Source organism: Rhopilema esculentum, chromosome 9 (genome assembly GCF_057945365.1).
Source record: "Rhopilema esculentum isolate cy_ngs chromosome 9, ASM5794536v1, whole genome shotgun sequence".
Taxonomy (NCBI): domain Eukaryota; kingdom Metazoa; phylum Cnidaria; class Scyphozoa; order Rhizostomeae; family Rhizostomatidae; genus Rhopilema; species Rhopilema esculentum.
In genome coordinates this window covers 10,514,725-10,528,733 of record NC_142823.1, presented here as the reverse complement: position 1 = coordinate 10,528,733, position 14,009 = coordinate 10,514,725, and the positions used below count along the sequence as shown (strand labels likewise).

Sequence of the window (14,009 nt, the reverse complement as noted above, 5' to 3'; positions counted from 1 at the left end):
TTGCCCCCTTGTTTTCTTCTCAATTAATAATATACCTTGGCTTGACACTGGCAATGACTGAAGAAAGCTGGATATTTTCTTATCATATGTATCATTTCCAGGATCTTCAATCACTTTATTAGCAACATTTTGCAAAATGAAGCTCTCATTTTCTTCAGGTGAGTCATCCACTGGGATGCATAAGAAAACTGCTGACTGTGGCGTGACTCTATACAAATTTTTAAATAACATGGAGACTTCTTCATATGTCTTTTCACGATAGGCTGGGAGAATTGGGTTGAATTTACTTAACTCATCCTTTCTGACTTCCTCTCGGCTTGGCTTGTCCTTCTCTTTTGACCTGAATCTTTTTCGTACCGCTATTTCCTTAATCTGTTTTGGCTTCACTTCTTTCTTTGATGATTTATTCCAACTGCATGGAACTGAAGTACATGAGGGATCAAGGTAACCTTGTCTAAGGGCATAGTCAATTTTGTAGAGGGTTGCAATAACGTGGTTGCAGCACTGACTTGTTCCTGCCATACAGGAACACCAGCTTGTCAATATATCAACGGGGCAATTTTTAACAAGGATCCATAAGTTTCTTGTTACAGAAACTGACAATGATGCTTGAACCTTGCAATAAAGGAAGACAACACCTTCATTGCTGACTGGGTGGTGTGTATAAATGCTGTCAACAAACCCACTGTCAAAGTATGAGTAGGCCTTTTGATCCTTATACCTTCCAATATAATCATAATCAAAATCTCTAACTTCAAGGATATAGGAGAAAATTGCCCCAACATCAATTTTTGGCCACTTTAAGATGTCATTGCTCCTCTCAGTAACACTAACAGACTCTGGGTCACACATGTTGAATTTTGTTAGGCGGTTTTCATAGTCAATTTTCAGTTTAGCTTGTTGTTCTGCAGGTGAAGCTAAAATAGGCAGATCCATATCAACCGCAGCAAAGGCACGTGCAACAAGTTCAACTTTTTTCCCAGATGTGTTTAGTCTGCTAAAAAATCCACTAAACCGTTTCTTCCTAATTCAAGGAAATCTTCGTACTTGCTGAGGGCCATCGTTAAGACCTGGAATGAAAAAAAAGTTGTTAGGAAAGAAAGCATCAAAGTATCACGATAAAGTAAATGAAAGGTAAAGTATCGTACCGAATTGCGTGAAATCGCCTAGGCCCAAACAAATGGAAGAAACTCTTCTTGATCTTATCTCCAAAAACAGATGAAAACTTCCAAAAAGACAACAAAATTAGGAATAACAACAATAAATTTCGTCAGTCTTCAATCCTAAGCGCAATTTGAATATCTAAAACGACATAATTTAGAAGGTTCTCTAATCTCACTATCTGTTTCCGTGGTCGGCCATTGACAAAATACGGAGGAGCCACGCAGGGTTTGCCCCACTTGGAATATGGCGTCGCGATCTCCGAAATGGTGTATTGGGTTATTGCAAAACATTCTCTGTGGTTTTGAGATTTTATATTTTAGGACGGAACATTTATTCCACTATTTCCAAACAATTTCATTGTAAGAAGTCCTGGACATGACAGCTGTGGGACATTTAAAGAAACAAGAACAAAAACATTATTTGATTTGCAAGGTAAGCTGAAAGAAAATAATGAAAATGATCACTTTTTATTACATTATGGGGCATAAGTTTGCAGCTTTTATGCTTTGTCCTTTTTCCTTCAGAAACTTAAACCTTATTTACAGTTTCCATGACAGCCTCAAAAAAGTACATATACTGCGAGTTTAGATAAGATTTCTATCAAGAAAGGGATGATTCAAATTGAGAATGAAAAGATAGGCTGGATTTAGATTTTTGCTAGGATCTTAGGGGGTACATGTAAAAAATACATGTACTGCGAGTTTTAGATAAGATTTCTATCCAGAACAGGATAATTCGAATTGAGAATGAAAAGATAGGCTGAATTTAGATTTTTCAAGGATCTTAGGGGGTACATGTAAAAAATACATGTACTGCGAATTTTAGATAAGATTTCTATTTAGAACGGGATCATTCAAATTGATACTGAAAAGATAGTCTGAATTTAGATTTTTCATAGGATCTTAGGGGGTAAATGTAAAAAAATACATATACTGCGAGTTTTAGATAAGATTTTTATCTAGAACGGGATAATTCGAATTGAGAATGAAAAGAGAGGCTCGATTTAGATTTTTCATAGGATCTTAGGGGGTACATGTGAAGAAATACATATACTGCGGGTTTTAGATAAGATTTCTATCCAGAACGGAATAATTCAAATTGAGAATGAAAAGAGAGGCTGGATATAGATTTTTCATATGATCTTAGGGGGTAAATGTAAAAAAATATATATACTGCGAGTTTTAGATAAGATTTCTGTCTAGAACGGGATAATTCGAATTGAGAATGAAAAGAGAGGCTCGATTTAGATTTTTCATAGGATCTTAGGGGGTTCATGTAAAGAAATACATGTACTGCGAGTTTTAGATAAAATTTCTATTTAGAACGGGATCATTCAAATTGATAATGAAAAGATAGGCTGAATTTAGATTTTTCAAGGATCTTAGGGGGTACATGTAAAAAATACATGTACTGCGAATTTTAGATAAGATTTCTATTTAGAACGGGATCATTCAAATTGATACTGAAAAGATAGTCTGAATTTAGATTTTTCATAGGATCTTAGGGGGTAAATGTAAAAAAATACATATACTGCGAGTTTTAGATAAGATTTTTATCTAGAACGGGATAATTCGAATTGAGAATGAAAAGAGAGGCTCAATTTAGATTTTTCATAGGATCTTAGGGGGTAAATGTAAAAAAATACATATACTGCGAGTTTTAGATAAGATTTTTATCTAGAACGGGATAATTCGAATTGAGAATGAAAAGAGAGGCTCGATTTAGATTTTTCATAGGATCTTAGGGGGTACATGTGAAGAAATACATATACTGCGAGTTTTAGATCAGATTTCTATCCAGAACGGAATAATTCAAATTGAGAATGAAAAGAGAGGCTGGATATAGATTTTTCATATGATCTTAGGGGGTAAATGTAAAAAAATATATATACTGCGAGTTTTAGATAAGATTTCTGTCTAGAACGGGATAATTCGAATTGAGAATGAAAAGAGAGGCTCGATTTAGATTTTTCATAGGATCTTAGGGGGTTCATGTAAAGAAATACATATACTGCGAGTTTTAGATAAAATTTCTATTTAGAACGGGATCATTCAAATTGATAATGAAAAGATAGGCTGAATTTAGATTTTTCAAGGATCTTAGGGGGTACATGTAAAAAAATACATATACTGCGAATTTTAGATAAGATTTCTATTCTGAACGGGATAATTCGAATTGAGAATGAAAAGATAGGCTGGGTTTAGATTTTTGATAGGATCTTAGGGGGTACATGTAAAAAATACATATACTGCGAGTTTTAGATAAGATTTCTATCTAGAACGGGATAATTCGAATTGAGAATGAAAAGAGAGGCTCGATTTAGATTTTTCATAGGATCTTAGGGGGTAAATGTAAAAAAATAAATAAACTGCGAGTTTTAGATAAGATTTCTATCCAGAACGGAATAATTCGAATTGAGAATGAAAAGAGAGGCTGAATTTAGATTTTTCATAGGATCTTAGGGGGTAAATGTAAAAAATACATATACTGCGAGTTTTAGATAAGATTTCTATCCAGAACAGGATAATTCGAATTGAGAATGAAAAGAGAGGCTGGATATAGACTTTCCATAGGATCTTAGGGGGTACATGTAAAAAAATACATATACTGCGAGTTTTAGTTAAGATTTCTATCCAGAACGGAATAATTCAAATTGAGAATGAAAAGAGAGGCTGGATATAGATTTTTCATAGGATCTTAGGGGTTAAATGTAAAAAAATATATATACTGCGACTTTTAGATAAGATTTCTATCTAGAACGGGATAATTCGAATTGAGAATGAAAAGAGAGGCTCGATTTAGATTTTTCATAGGATCTTAGGGGGTACATGTGAAGAAATACATATACTGCGAGTTTTAGTTAAGATTTCTATCTAGAACGGGATAATTCGAATTGAGAATGAAAAGAGGCTCGATTTAGATTTTTCATAGGATCTTAGGGGGTACACGTAAAGAAATACATATACTGCGAGTTTTAGATAAGATTTCTATCCAGAACGAAATAATTCAAATTGAGAATGAAAAATATAGGCTGAATTTAGATTTTTCATAGGATCTTAGGGGGTACATGTAAAAAAATACATATACTGCGAGTTTTAGTTAAGATTTCTATCCAGAACGGAATAATTCAAATTGAGAATGAAAAGAGTGGCTGGATATAGATTTTTCATAGGATCTTAGGGGGTACATGTAAAAAAATACATATACTGCGAGTTTTAGTTAAGATTTCTATCCAGAACGGAATAATTCAAATTGAAAATGAAAAGAGAGGCTGAATTTAGATTTTTCATAGGATCTTTGGGGGTACATGTAAAGAAATACATATACTGCGAGTTTTAGTTAAGATTTCTATCCAGAACGGAATAATTCAAATTGAGAATGAAAAGAGAGGCTCAATTTAGATTTTTCATAGGATCTTAGGGGGTACATGTGAAGAAATACATATACTGCGAGTTTTAGTTAAGATTTCTATCTAGAACGGAATAATTCGAATTGAGAATGAAAAGAGGCTCGATTTAGATTTTTCATAGGATCTTAGGGGGTACACGTAAAGAAATACATATACTGCGAGTTTTAGATAAGATTTCTATCCAGAACGAAATAATTCAAATTGAGAATGAAAATATAGGCTGAATTTAGATTTTTCATAGGATCTTAGGGGGTACATGTAAAAAAATACATATACTGCGAGTTTTAGTTAAGATTTCTATCCAGAACGGAATAATTCAAATTGAGAATGAAAAGAGTGGCTGGATATAGATTTTTCATAGGATCTTAGGGGGTACATGTAAAAAAATACATATACTGCGAGTTTTAGTTAAGATTTCTATCCAGAACGGAATAATTCAAATTGAAAATGAAAAGAGAGGCTGAATTTAGATTTTTCATAGGATCTTTGGGGGTACATGTAAAGAAATACATATACTGCGAGTTTTAGTTAAGATTTCTATCCAGAACGGAATAATTCAAATTGAGAATGAAAAGAGAGGCTCAATTTAGATTTTTCATAGGATCTTAGGGGGTACATGTGAAGAAATACATATACTGCGAGTTTTAGATCAGATTTCTATCCAGAACGGAATAATTCAAATTGAGAATGAAAAGAGAGGCTGGATATAGATTTTTCATATGATCTTAGGGGGTAAATGTAAAAAAATATATATACTGCGAGTTTTAGATAAGATTTCTGTCTAGAACGGGATAATTCGAATTGAGAATGAAAAGAGAGGCTCGATTTAGATTTTTCATAGGATCTTAGGGGGTTCATGTAAAGAAATACATATACTGCGAGTTTTAGATAAAATTTCTATTTAGAACGGGATCATTCAAATTGATAATGAAAAGATAGGCTGAATTTAGATTTTTCAAGGATCTTAGGGGGTACATGTAAAAAAATACATATACTGCGAATTTTAGATAAGATTTCTATTCTGAACGGGATAATTCGAATTGAGAATGAAAAGATAGGCTGGGTTTAGATTTTTGATAGGATCTTAGGGGGTACATGTAAAAAATACATATACTGCGAGTTTTAGATAAGATTTCTATCTAGAACGGGATAATTCGAATTGAGAATGAAAAGAGAGGCTCGATTTAGATTTTTCATAGGATCTTAGGGGGTAAATGTAAAAAAATAAATAAACTGCGAGTTTTAGATAAGATTTCTATCCAGAACGGAATAATTCGAATTGAGAATGAAAAGAGAGGCTGAATTTAGATTTTTCATAGGATCTTAGGGGGTAAATGTAAAAAATACATATACTGCGAGTTTTAGATAAGATTTCTATCCAGAACAGGATAATTCGAATTGAGAATGAAAAGAGAGGCTGGATATAGACTTTCCATAGGATCTTAGGGGGTACATGTAAAAAAATACATATACTGCGAGTTTTAGTTAAGATTTCTATCCAGAACGGAATAATTCAAATTGAGAATGAAAAGAGAGGCTGGATATAGATTTTTCATAGGATCTTAGGGGTTAAATGTAAAAAAATATATATACTGCGACTTTTAGATAAGATTTCTATCTAGAACGGGATAATTCGAATTGAGAATGAAAAGAGAGGCTCGATTTAGATTTTTCATAGGATCTTAGGGGGTACATGTGAAGAAATACATATACTGCGAGTTTTAGTTAAGATTTCTATCTAGAACGGGATAATTCGAATTGAGAATGAAAAGAGGCTCGATTTAGATTTTTCATAGGATCTTAGGGGGTACACGTAAAGAAATACATATACTGCGAGTTTTAGATAAGATTTCTATCCAGAACGAAATAATTCAAATTGAGAATGAAAAATATAGGCTGAATTTAGATTTTTCATAGGATCTTAGGGGGTACATGTAAAAAAATACATATACTGCGAGTTTTAGTTAAGATTTCTATCCAGAACGGAATAATTCAAATTGAGAATGAAAAGAGTGGCTGGATATAGATTTTTCATAGGATCTTAGGGGGTACATGTAAAAAAATACATATACTGCGAGTTTTAGTTAAGATTTCTATCCAGAACGGAATAATTCAAATTGAAAATGAAAAGAGAGGCTGAATTTAGATTTTTCATAGGATCTTTGGGGGTACATGTAAAGAAATACATATACTGCGAGTTTTAGTTAAGATTTCTATCCAGAACGGAATAATTCAAATTGAGAATGAAAAGAGAGGCTCAATTTAGATTTTTCATAGGATCTTAGGGGGTACATGTGAAGAAATACATATACTGCGAGTTTTAGTTAAGATTTCTATCTAGAACGGAATAATTCGAATTGAGAATGAAAAGAGGCTCGATTTAGATTTTTCATAGGATCTTAGGGGGTACACGTAAAGAAATACATATACTGCGAGTTTTAGATAAGATTTCTATCCAGAACGAAATAATTCAAATTGAGAATGAAAATATAGGCTGAATTTAGATTTTTCATAGGATCTTAGGGGGTACATGTAAAAAAATACATATACTGCGAGTTTTAGTTAAGATTTCTATCCAGAACGGAATAATTCAAATTGAGAATGAAAAGAGTGGCTGGATATAGATTTTTCATAGGATCTTAGGGGGTACATGTAAAAAAATACATATACTGCGAGTTTTAGTTAAGATTTCTATCCAGAACGGAATAATTCAAATTGAAAATGAAAAGAGAGGCTGAATTTAGATTTTTCATAGGATCTTTGGGGGTACATGTAAAGAAATACATATACTGCGAGTTTTAGTTAAGATTTCTATCCAGAACGGAATAATTCAAATTGAGAATGAAAAGAGAGGCTCAATTTAGATTTTTCATAGGATCTTAGGGGGTAAATGTAAAAAAATACATATACTGCGAGTTTTAGATAAGATTTTTATCTAGAACGGGATAATTCGAATTGAGAATGAAAAGAGAGGCTGGATATAGATTTTCCATAGGATCTTAGGGGGTACATGTAAAAAAATACATATACTGCGAGTTTTAGTTAAGATTTCTATCCAGAACGGAATAATTCAAATTGAGAATGAAAAGAGAGGCTGAATTTAGATTTTTCATAGGATCTTAGGGGGTACATGTAAAAAAATACATATACTGCGAGTTTTAGTTAAGATTTCTATCCAGAACGGAATAATTCAAATTGAGAATGAAAAGAGAGGCTGGATATAGATTTTTCATATGATCTTAGGGGGTAAATGTAAAAAAATATATATACTGCGAGTTTTAGTTAAGATTTCTATCCAGAACGGAATAATTCAAATTGAGAATGAAAATATAGGCTGAATTTAGATTTTTCATAGAATCTTAGGGGGTAGATGTAAAAAAATACATATACTGCGAGTTTTAGTTAAGATTTCTATCCAGAACGGAATAATTCAAATTGAGAATGAAAAGAGTGGCTGGATATAGATTTTTCATAGGATCTTAGGGGGTAAATGTAAAAAAATACATATACTGCGAGTTTTAGTTAAGATTTCTATCCAGAACGGAATAATTCAAATTGAGAATGAAAAGAGTGGCTGGATATAGATTTTTCATAGAATCTTAGGGGGTACATGTAAAAAAATACATATACTGCGAGTTTTAGTTAAGATTTCTATCCAGAACGGAATAATTCAAATTGAGAATGAAAAGAGAGGCTCAATTTAGATTTTTCATAGGATCTTAGGGGGTAAATGTAAAAAAATACATATACTGCGAGTTTTAGATAAGATTTTTATCTAGAACGGGATAATTCGAATTGAGAATGAAAAGAGAGGCTCGATTTAGATTTTTCATAGGATCTTAGGGGGTACATGTGAAGAAATACATATACTGCGAGTTTTAGTTAAGATTTCTATCTAGAACGGGATAATTCGAATTGAGAATGAAAAGAGGCTCGATTTAGATTTTTCATAGGATCTTAGGGGGTACACGTAAAGAAATACATATACTGCGAGTTTTAGATAAGATTTCTATCCAGAACGAAATAATTCAAATTGAGAATGAAAAGAGAGGCTCAATTTAGATTTTTCATAGGATCTTAGGGGGTACATGTGAAGAAATACATATACTGCGAGTTTTAGTTAAGATTTCTATCTAGAACGGAATAATTCGAATTGAGAATGAAAAGAGGCTCAATTTAGATTTTTCATAGGATCTTAGGGGGTAAATGTAAAAAAATACATATACTGCGAGTTTTAGATAAGATTTCTATCCAGAACGGGATAATTCGAGTTGAGAATGAAAAGAGAGGCTGTATTTAGATTTTTCATAGGATCTTAGGGGGTACATGTAAAAAAATACATATACTGCGAGTTTTAGTTAAGATTTCTATCCAGAACGGAATAATTCAAATTGAAAATGAAAAGAGAGGCTGAATTTAGATTTTTCATAGGATCTTTGGGGGTACATGTAAAGAAATACATATACTGCGAGTTTTAGTTAAGATTTCTATCCAGAACGGAATAATTCAAATTGAGAATGAAAAGAGAGGCTCAATTTAGATTTTTCATAGGATCTTAGGGGGTACATGTGAAGAAATACATATACTGCGAGTTTTAGTTAAGATTTCTATCTAGAACGGAATAATTCGAATTGAGAATGAAAAGAGGCTCAATTTAGATTTTTCATAGGATCTTAGGGGGTAAATGTAAAAAAATACATATACTGCGAGTTTTAGATAAGATTTTTATCTAGAACGGGATAATTCGAATTGAGAATGAAAAGAGAGGCTCGATTTAGATTTTTCATAGGATCTTAGGGGGTACATGTGAAGAAATACATATACTGCGAGTTTTAGTTAAGATTTCTATCTAGAACGGGATAATTCGAATTGAGAATGAAAAGAGGCTCGATTTAGATTTTTCATAGGATCTTAGGGGGTACACGTAAAGAAATACATATACTGCGAGTTTTAGATAAGATTTCTATCCAGAACGAAATAATTCAAATTGAGAATGAAAAATATAGGCTGAATTTAGATTTTTCATAGGATCTTAGGGGGTACATGTAAAAAAATACATATACTGCGAGTTTTAGTTAAGATTTCTATCCAGAACGGAATAATTCAAATTGAGAATGAAAAGAGTGGCTGGATATAGATTTTTCATAGGATCTTAGGGGGTACATGTAAAAAAATACATATACTGCGAGTTTTAGTTAAGATTTCTATCCAGAACGGAATAATTCAAATTGAAAATGAAAAGAGAGGCTGAATTTAGATTTTTCATAGGATCTTTGGGGGTACATGTAAAGAAATACATATACTGCGAGTTTTAGTTAAGATTTCTATCCAGAACGGAATAATTCAAATTGAGAATGAAAAGAGAGGCTCAATTTAGATTTTTCATAGGATCTTAGGGGGTACATGTGAAGAAATACATATACTGCGAGTTTTAGTTAAGATTTCTATCTAGAACGGAATAATTCGAATTGAGAATGAAAAGAGGCTCGATTTAGATTTTTAATAGGATCTTAGGGGGTACACGTAAAGAAATACATATACTGCGAGTTTTAGATAAGATTTCTATCCAGAACGAAATAATTCAAATTGAGAATGAAAATATAGGCTGAATTTAGATTTTTCATAGGATCTTAGGGGGTACATGTAAAAAAATACATATACTGCGAGTTTTAGTTAAGATTTCTATCCAGAACGGAATAATTCAAATTGAGAATGAAAAGAGTGGCTGGATATAGATTTTTCATAGGATCTTAGGGGGTAAATGTAAAAAAATACATATACTGCGAGTTTTAGTTAAGATTTCTATCCAGAACGGAATAATTCAAATTGAGAATGAAAAGAGTGGCTGGATATAGATTTTTCATAGAATCTTAGGGGGTACATGTAAAAAAATACATATACTGCGAGTTTTAGTTAAGATTTCTATCCAGAACGGAATAATTCAAATTGAGAATGAAAAGAGAGGCTCAATTTAGATTTTTCATAGGATCTTAGGGGGTAAATGTAAAAAAATACATATACTGCGAGTTTTAGATAAGATTTTTATCTAGAACGGGATAATTCGAATTGAGAATGAAAAGAGAGGCTCGATTTAGATTTTTCATAGGATCTTAGGGGGTACATGTGAAGAAATACATATACTGCGAGTTTTAGATAAGATTTCTATCCAGAACGGAATAATTCAAATTGAGAATGAAAAGAGAGGCTGGATATAGATTTTTCATATGATCTTAGGGGGTAAATGTAAAAAAATATACATACTGCGAGTTTTAGATAAGATTTCTGTCTAGAACGGGATAATTCGAATTGAGAATGAAAAGAGAGGCTCGATTTAGATTTTTCATAGGATCTTAGGGGGTTCATGTAAAGAAATACATATACTGCGAGTTTTAGATAAAATTTCTATTTAGAACGGGATCATTCAAATTGATAAAGAAAAGATAGGCTGAATTCAGATTTTTCAAGGATCTTAGGGGGTACGTGTAAAAAATACATGTACTGCGAATTTTAGATAAGATTTCTATTTAGAACGGGATCATTCAAATTGATACTGAAAAGATAGTCTGAATTTACATTTTTCATAGGATCTTAGGGGATACTTGTAAAAAAATACATATACTGCGAATTTTAGATAAGATTTCTATTCTGAACGGGATAATTCGAATTGAGAATGAAAAGATAGGCTGGGTTTAGATTTTTGATAGGATCTTAGGGGGTACATGTAAAAAAATACATATACTGCGAGTTTTAGATAAGATTTCTATCTAGAACGGGATAATTCGAATTGAGAATGAAAAGAGAGACTCGATTTAGATTTTTCACAGGATCTTAGGGGGTAAATGTAAAAAAATACATAAACTGCGAGTTTTAGATAAGATTTCTATCCAGAACGGAATAATTCGAATTGAGAATGAAAAGAGAGGCTGAATTTAGATTTTTCATAGGATCTTAGGGGGTAAATGTAAAAAATACATATACTGCGAGTTTTAGATAAGATTTCTATCCAGAACAGGATAATTCGAATTGAGAATGAAAGGAGAGGCTGAATTTAGATTTTTCATAGGATCTTAGGGGGTACATGTAAAAAAATACATATACTGCGAGTTTTAGTTAAGATTTCTATCCAGAACGGAATAATTCAAATTGTGAATGAAAAGAGAGGCTGGATATAGATTTTTCATAGGATCTTAGGGGTTAAATGTAAAAAAATATATATACTGCGAGTTTTAGATAAGATTTCTATCTAGAACGGGATAATTCGAATTGAGAATGAAAAGAGGCTCGATTTAGATTTTTCATAGGATCTTAGGGGGTACACGTAAAGAAATACATATACTGCGAGTTTTAGATAAGATTTCTATCCAGAACGGAATAATTCAAATTGAGAATGAAAATATAGGCTGAATTTAGATTTTTCATAGGATCTTAGGGGGTACATGTAAAAAAATACATATACTGCGAGTTTTAGTTAAGATTTCTATCCAGAACGGAATAATTCAAATTGAGAATGAAAATATAGGCTGAATTTAGATTTTTCATAGAATCTTAGGGGGTAGATGTAAAAAAATACATATACTGCGAGTTTTAGTTAAGATTTCTATCCAGAACGGAATAATTCAAATTGAGAATGAAAAGAGAGGCTGGATATAGATTTTTCCTAGGATCTTAGGGGGTACATGTAAAAAAATACATATACTGCGAGTTTTAGTTAAGATTTCTATCCAGAACGGAATAATTCAAATTGAGAATGAAAAGAGAGGCTGGATATAGATTTTTCATAGGATCTTAGGGGGTAAATGTAAAAAAATACATATACTGCGAGTTTTAGATAAGATTTCTATCTAGAACGGGATAATTCGAATTGAGAATGAAAAGAGAGGCTGGATATAGATTTTTCATAGGATCTTAGGGGGTACATGTAAGAAAAAACATATACTTCGAGTTTTAGATAAGATTTCTATCTAGAACGGGATAATTCGAATTGAGAATGAAAAGAGAGGCTCGATTTAGATTTTTCATAGGATCTTAGGGGGTACATGTAAAGAAATACATATACTGCGAGTTTTCGATAAGATTTCTATCCAGAACGGAATAATTCAAATTGAGAATGAAAATATAGGCTGAATTTAGATTTTTCATAGGATCTTAGGGGGTACATGTAAAAAAATACATATACTGCGAGTTTTAGTTAAGATTTCTATCCAGAACGGAATAAATCAAATTGAGAATGAAAATATAGGCTGAATTTAGATTTTTCATAGAATTTTAGGGGGTAGATGTAAAAAAATACATATACTGCGAGTTTTAGTTAAGATTTCTATCCAGAACGGAATATATCAAATTGATAATGAAAAGAGAGGCTGGATATAGATTTTTCATAGGATCTTAGGGGGTACATGTAAGAAAATACATATACTGCGAGTTTTAGATAAGATTTCTATCCAGAACGGAATAATTCAAATTGAGAATGAAAAGAGAGGCTGGATATAGATTTTTCTTAGGATCTTAGGGCGTACATGTAAAAAATTACATATACTGCGAGTTTTAGTTAAGATTTCTATCCAGAACGGAATAATTCAAATTGAGAATGAAAATATAGGCTGAATTCAGATTTTTCATAGAATCTTAGGGGGTAGATGTAAAAAAATACATATACTGCGAGTTTTAGTTAAGATTTCTATCCAGAACGGAATAATTCAAATTGAGAATGAAAAGAGAGGCTCAATTTAGATTTTTCATAGGATCTTAGGGGGTTAATGTAAAAACATACATATATTGCGAGTTTTAGATAAGATTTCTATCTAGAACGGGATAATTCGAATTGAGAATGAAAAGAGAGGCTGGATATAGATTTTTCATAGGATCTTAGGGGGTACATGTAAGAAAATACATATACTGCGAGTTTTAGATAAGATTTCTATCTAGAACGGGATAATTCGAATTGAGAATGAAAAGAGAGGCTCGATTTAGATTTTTCATAGGATCTTAGGGGGTACATGTAAAAAAATATATATACTGCGAGTTTTAGTTGAGATTTCTATCCAGAACGGAATAATTCAAATTGAGAATGAAAATATAGGCTGAATTTAGATTTTTCATAGAATCTTAGGGGGTAGATGTAAAAAAATACATATACTGCGAGTTTTAGTTAAGATTTCTATCCAGAACGGAATAATTCAAATTGAGAATGAAAAGAGTGGCTGGATATAGATTTTTCATAGGATCTTAGGGGGTACATGTAAAAAAATACATATACTGCGAGTTTTAGTTAAGATTCCTATCCAGAACGGAATAATTCAAATTGAGAATGAAAAGAGAGGCTCAATTTAGATTTTTCATAGGATCTTAGGGGGTAAATGTAAAAAAATACATATACTGCGAGTTTTAGATAAGATTTTTATCTAGAACGGGATAATTCGAATTGAGAATGAAAAGA

The 14,009-nt window shown here is 32.0% G+C and overlaps 1 protein-coding gene across 2 annotated transcripts in view; it reads right to left on the bottom strand.

The window, feature by feature from the left end:
* LOC135689972 (uncharacterized) overlaps positions 1–14,009 on the bottom strand; it is a 259,196-nt gene that overhangs the window by 126,494 nt on the left and 118,693 nt on the right. The gene's annotated exons all lie outside the window — the stretch shown is intronic.